Raw genomic sequence first — 7,500 nt, forward strand, 5'->3', positions numbered from 1 at the left:
TACAGAAATGACAGTGGGTTTGTAGTGCATGGAAAAGGGTAAAAAAAAAGAAAAAAGAAAAAAAAAAGACGAAGAATGTATATATATATATATATATATATATATATATATATATATATATATATATATATATATATATATATATATCGAAGAAAGCAGTGTAACTTTACTATAAGCGATCGCAATTCCCACCAAGAACGACCTGGAACACCGCGACGATCCCAGGGGCCCGCAGACTGGCCCGTCTGAAGTTAATGCTTAAGGTAAGATGTGGTCTGGGCTCTCTCCTGCCGGAACATACGAGGTGAAGATTTTGCACACCAGGTGGGGGTAAGGGGGTCGACGCCCCCCCTTTAGGTGGGTATAAGGGGGTGGAGGCCCCTATACAGCCCGGATATGTGTTAGTATACTATGCTTGCTAGTATTCTACCGATATTTATCGAAATTCCCTGATAGGTGTCATGCCCTACCCAGGTACTGGGACCGACATCGTAGTTATGCTTCGTTTGCGAAGGAAATGAATGCTAGATTCGTTCGAAACACGACGAAAGCTATTGGAAAAATATTGTTCACCCATAAAACCCTGTGGGGTTGCGTTTCCAAATTTACCGGTAGCTCCCCCTGAAAGGGGTATAAGGAGGCGAAGCCCCCTATACCTACTGAAAAGGTATCAGATACCTGGTTTGCCCAGGCTCCCTTAAAGTGGGTTTAAGGGGACGGAACCCCTGAATGTGTTAGTATACTATGCTTGCTAGCATTCTACCGATATTTCTCGATATGTATCATGCCCTCCCCAGCTATCGGGACCGATATCGTAGTTATGCTTCGTCTGCGTTTGCGTTTAATATTATTTTACACACGGCCAATAAGTAAATGGTCATGTCGATCAGCAAAGCCGTGTAGAGATCTGCAAGCAAGTGAATCACGACGACGCCCGCCGGTAACAGACTTGCGTGAACAAAGATGTACCTTGAGCTAATTCAAGACATTTTAAGACCTGCAACAGAAAAGGTCCATTTATAGGACTTTTTAGAACCTTAAATGGGATCGTCTACCATCTTTTCTGGCCAAAGTATTCCATCCTACCGATTCTGAGTAATATGCAATTCCAAAGAGTTTCAAGGCCTCCGAATCTCCCCTAAAATTTTCAAGGCTCCCCCGCTATTACTAAGGTGGTGGCAGCCACTTTCGATGACCACCGACATGCTATGAATTTTCACCTTACCTCAGAACATCGGCAATTGTGACGTAGAGGTTAGATAAAGTTAAAAAATGAGGTTATTTTCAGAAAGCTTATAAAATTATACATATGATGAGGCCAACCTTTATTTTTTTCGGAATAATCTATGAACTCTGGGAAACATTCCAAAAATAATGAGGATTTTTTTGTATACAAATCAATAAAAATAAGAATATGCCGTTCATATAGCGCCATTTTTTAAAAAAATGTTTTGATTATATTTCGTCAGTTTCATCCTTCAGCAAAATGTCTTGAACATACAAACCATCAACCCCCCCCCCCCAAAAAAAAGGCAGGTTTGCCAAATGATCCGGATCACCACCAAAATTTAGTGGAATGTCAGTTAGGCTAAATCTCATTAAACTCATTAGGCTAAATCTCATTAAACTCATTAGGCTAAATCTCATTAAACTCATTAGGCTAAATCTCATTAAACTCATTAAGCTAAATCTCATTAAACTCATTAGGCTAAATCTCATTAAACTCATTAGGCTAAATCTCATTAAACTCATTAGGCTAAATCTCATTAAACTCATTAGGCTAAATCTCATTAAACTCATTAGGCTAAATCTCATTAAACTCATTAGGCTAAATCTCATTAAACTCATTAAGCTAAATCTTATTAAACTCATTAGGCTAAATCTTATTAAACTCATTAGGCTAAATCCCATTAAACTCATTAGGCTAAATCTCATTAAACTCATTAGGCTAAATCTCATTAAACTCATTAGGCTAAATCTCATTAAACTCATTAGGCTAAATCTCATTAAACTCATTAAGCTAAATCTCATTAAACTCATTAGGCTAAATCTCATTAAACTCATTAGGCTAAATCTCATTAAACTCATTAGGCTAAATCTCATTAAACTCAATAGGCTAAATCTTATTAAACTCATTAAGCTAAATCTCATTAAACTCATTAAGCTAAATCTTATTAAACTCATTAGGCTAAATCTCATTAAACTCATTAGGCTAAATCTCATTAAACTCATTAAGCTAAATCTCATTAAACTCATTAGGCTAAATCTCATTAAACTCATTAGGCTAAATCTCATTAAACTCATTAGGCTAAATCTCATTAAACTCAATAGGCTAAATCTTATTAAACTCATTAGGCTAAATCCCATTAAACTCATTAGGCTAAATCTCATTAAACTCATTAGGCTAAATCTCATTAAACTCATTAGGCTAAATCTCATTAAACTCAATAGGCTAAATCTCATTAAACTCATTAGGCTAAATCTTATTAAACTCATTAGGCTAAATTTCATTAAACTCATTAGGCTAAATCTCATTAAACTCATTAGGCTAAATCTCATTAAACTCATTAGGCTAAATCTCATTAAACTCTGTTCATAACTTTTTGAATTAAACATATCCTGGATCCAGATCATGATCCAGATCAAGAAAATGTTACGGCGTCTAAGTTAGGCTAAGCTACACCTCTAGTAAAAAATCTCATTAAAATCCGCCATAACTCAATGAGTTACCCTTGTAAAAAATAACCAAACAAGAAGCAAACGGAGGTAACAATATATATACATATAAGGTCCAGAGAATTTTCAGGTGGGGGGCACAGAGGGAAACAACAATAAATCTGGGGGGTAACAAAAATTAAGGCTGCTCACTTTAGTATTTATATTGTGCAGTCAATACAAAATAAAAGCCTTCATGAGTTTTTGACGTCTGATCAAACAAGGTTTTAGTTTTGCTTGTGTCTTAACGTGCAGGGGGGGGGGGGGGAGGGGGGGACGGGGTTGCCAATCAAATTTCCCCCTTGTGTCCCCGCCTCTGATTATAGCAATATTAAAGGAAATAATGGATAATTTCATCTTAACAATAATAGATAAGCTCATATTTGTTATCCATAACGAAAATATGAACATGAAAAAATCTCAATATTTCTGTACACTACTTTTTTACGCTTAGTGCACGCATTTTTAGTTCGAAATAACGTAATATGGCTCATTTTGTATGTGAATAGTAGATCTGTTCATTGACGCGATCATTTGAATTTTTTTATGTGCTTCTTGTAAAAGTGACCTTTATGTGAAAAAAATACCCATTTTCTGGTGCTCTAAAAGTCGTCTACGTACAACATTCACAAAAAAGGGGTTGAAATCGAAAAATGTGGAATCGCCACGCAACAGATGAAAGACTGTTCTATTCAGAAATGAAATCAGAATGCCTGTATTTTATCGGGTTCTAGAGAAATTTTCTAAAATGGTCCATCTACCTTCAAAATAGGCCTACCTCACTAGGACACTACCACCACATTACAATATATGAACAACCTTATTACGCTCTGGGAATTTCCGCAAGCCTTCAGAATGCGCGTAGATGATAGATGTTATGTTATACGAAAATTATTCGTCTCCCTATTATTGTTCACACTTAAAAATGATAGAAAGAAAAAAAAACTTCAATGAACGTTATTTCGAAAGTATACCAATTTCGCCTTCGAATGCTCTGACAAAGGCAAATTAAGTCCAAAATAAACATACCATGGTTAATTTTATAGGTAAATAATATGGGCGTCTTCTGTACGTGCCATAAAAGTTAATCCAGTATTAAAGTTTAATCCAGATCTCTAGTGCGCATGCGCGTTGGCAGCGTCCAGGATCAACTTTTAATGCACCTCTAGACCCAGGCTTTAATATTAAGCTAATTTATTAAATCCTGCACATGCGCAGAAGGGACCAGTTTATCCCACCAGCCATGTACTGTTACGTCACGTGTCCGTCATGTACTTCATGGGTAGCCATTCATAGTTATTTTCGGCAATAACATCGATCGTCTTTTTTCATACTTAGTATTTATTATTTAAAAAATTGTATATATTTACACAAATCATCAAATATTCTGATAAAGTAAATAATTTATGGTAATATAAAAACCAATATAATCCCCAGAGGAATCTTTGAAGTTCAGAGGCTGCGGGCATGGAACTCATATTTCCAGGTTAGTGAAACAAAATGTATATGGTCAAGGTCACACAAGTTGACGTTTTAAATCAAGTATGAACCATTGTTTTGAGGAAGAATTATGTGCTGAGTTTTCTCAACTACTTTACTACAAAATTAACAAGTATACTTTTCTATGGACCTCCTGAACAGCATCCTGAAGGAAACATGTTTCCCTCCTCCAACACGATTCAACGCAGCAAAGAGCTGTCCGAGGAAACTGCGCGATGGATATTAATTGGTGAATGTCATTTATGTAATTGAGTGTCATTGAAATAAAGATTTGTTTTATAGTTATTAGTGCAGTTTCGTTACCCATTTTACTACTATAAATATAAGATCGTTATCATGAAAGAAATTAGAATATTTCATAACCATGTTTCCTTTATAAGTAAGCCTACTTGCGCCTCGTTATTATCATATGAAGATCAAACTGCATCTTGAGTGACTGACTACAACTTTCTATAACAATCACCTTTTCTCCAATCTATAAAGATGAATATCAGTTGTAAAAAAAAATCTTTTAACAATGCAGTATCTAAATATAAATTGCAAGGTTAATTTATCCAAGTAAATTTTATATCGGAATGCAAATCTTAAGGTAATATCTTTAAAACTGTCTTCTATATCATATGCGTAGGGACATGAAGGGTGAATGTTGATTAGATATCTTCTGGATGATTTTGTTGCTTATTTACAGGTATGAGTGCACGACTTGCTCCAAACGCTACCCAACACAACATGCAACAGTTATGTGTGAAGAGCAACATTGCACAGAAACGTTTTAAAATACCACAATTTTTTCAGCAATAAAAAGACAACATACATTAGCTCCCACCCTTTAGATTTGTAAAACCTATTCGGACACGCCCAGAAATACGAGACCAGATCTTCACATCAACAGCAGAGGGCAGAACCATCACTATATCACAGACCAGGAACGTCGCAAGAATTGATATAAATTTAAAGAGACAGTCCATTAACTTCAGATTCCAAACAAATCATATATGAAACAGATAATCTTGAGGAAATGTGTACAAAAAATAGAGATATGAACTTTCTTATTTTGATATGATGCTAGTCTAGTTTTCAATTTTGGGAACATTGGGAGGCATAGAGAATTGACTAATAATATTAATAAGTTTTTATGCCTTGTCTTCAATCATGTAGGTACATCTGAGATGAAGGGAAGGAAAAGGTGGGCTTCAGAAGCATCTGAGAAGTTTATATTATTATTTACAGAACACTTTAAACAATTAGAAGGCAAAGCACTGCAGAGATAAAAAGGGCATAAAATAATTAGCATTATGAAAACTTTAGTAAGAGCCTCAGTTTCATGAAATACATGTTAAATATAATAGATATTTTGAAACCTAAGAGATGTCTAAAATAGTTTCTTAATTATGATTACCAAAAACATGACATTACATAAAGAAAGAAAGAAAGAAAAAAAATCTCCCAAAAGAGCGAATTTCACACGCGACACTTCTCTTCTCTCTGACATGTTTACATGGTAACAGTGGTGATAGAATAGTGAGTACGACATTTAGTGAACATTATTGTCGCGCCGTCTGGCAGCAGAGAGTGTCGTCTTCGGTACGGACACGGTGGATTAGGATTAAACTAAATACGGTATTAAGAGTTAAGGGTCTTCTATACGTGCCATAAAAGTTAATCCAGTATTAAAGTTTAATCCAGATCTCTAGTGCGCATGTGCGTTGGCAGCGTCCAGGATCAACTTTTAATGCACCTCTAGACCCAGGCTTTAATATTAAGCTTATTTTAAAATCCTGCACATGCACAGAAGGGACAAGTTAAACCCACCAATCATGTACTGTTACTGCATCATAGTCAGTGTGATAGGCAAGTAGGTCGTTTCCACAGTCTGACCAATCCTTATTGTAGGAAGGGCAATCAGCTGGGGAAATGGAAATAGTTCTGATACAAGTATCAAGGAAGGAGTAAGGCTGGGTAGGAATAGGTTTGCTAATGATGTCATTTAGGGTAGATAATGTACTAGCTTGGGACTGTTGGGATACGAGGATGTTGCTGGAGAAAAGAGTTGCAGAGCGAATCACAAAAAAAAAGAAGAAAAAAAAAAATAGCATTCAAAAGATTTGTAGAGGTGGAAGTGTTTGAAGGATGAAGTGTTGGTGTTGAATGAGGTCAACTGTGGGGAGGTGGAGTATAATGATGAAGATGAAGTATAAGGGAGGAGAGGGTTGGAAATTAAGAAAATTATGGAGGATGAGGATATGGAGAGCAGGTCAAGGAGAGGATAGTAGTAGTAGTAGGGTTCAGTGTCCTGATTCAAGGAAAGTCGGGTCAGGGAACCGGAAAACTTAAAAGTCAGTGGGGCTAGTTCATAAAGGGGCGAGCCTAAATGTCCCTTATAAAGGTACAAAATCACTATTGGACATGGTAAGCCTGAACTGTATGGGGAAGAGAAATGGTTCACTCCACAGGGTCCCCATGAGGGGTAAAAGCTATATATCTGAACAGGAATACCATGACCAAGACTTCCTGAGACCATTCAGGGCTGACTCAAAGCCAGCCTTTTATCCTTTATACAATATATCCTATATATATATATCCTATACAACTATCCTATATATATATATCCTATACAACTTTTATCCTTTATACAATATATCCTATATACAACTCTGTCATCGTAAGAAGTGGACAGACGGAGGGATTGGTGATGAGAAAAAAAGGAAAGAGGGAGAAGAAAAGAGCATGCACAGTAAGTAGAGCTGAGTGCTGAGGCCCACGGTAGGGGAGATCTTCAACATTGGGCTTTAGACATATATATCCTAAGCTCCACCACAACAACGGGCATGGGATGGGGGAAGGGACAGTGATGGTCTTTATATGTACTAATACCCTCTTCTAATGGCATTCCAATATCTAATGCCAAAGAATAAATTAAAAGTATTGCTCATGCTCATGCTATCAGTCCTAATTAGGGGTTGATTTCAGGGCCCTTGGAATACCATAATCTGTGGACACCCAAGTCTCATTTAAAAATTATAAACTCACCCACGCAAGTCAAGATTACTTTTAATACCAAATACTAAGCATCTTTTATGTAAGTAAAGCTCATACAATGAGTTCATAAAAAAAAATTAATGACAAGGGCATAAAATAGAAGTACTATTTAACAAATGCCAATTATTAGTGCCAACATTAAAAATTACCAATACAAAATATGATAAATGTCTGTATATCTATGTAAAGTGCCCCTGACCTCAGGTAGCAAGCACTTCTAGTTTGCCGTTGTAGGAAATACACTTT

Source organism: Penaeus vannamei, chromosome 28 (genome assembly GCF_042767895.1).
Source record: "Penaeus vannamei isolate JL-2024 chromosome 28, ASM4276789v1, whole genome shotgun sequence".
Lineage (NCBI taxonomy): Eukaryota > Metazoa > Arthropoda > Malacostraca > Decapoda > Penaeidae > Penaeus > Penaeus vannamei.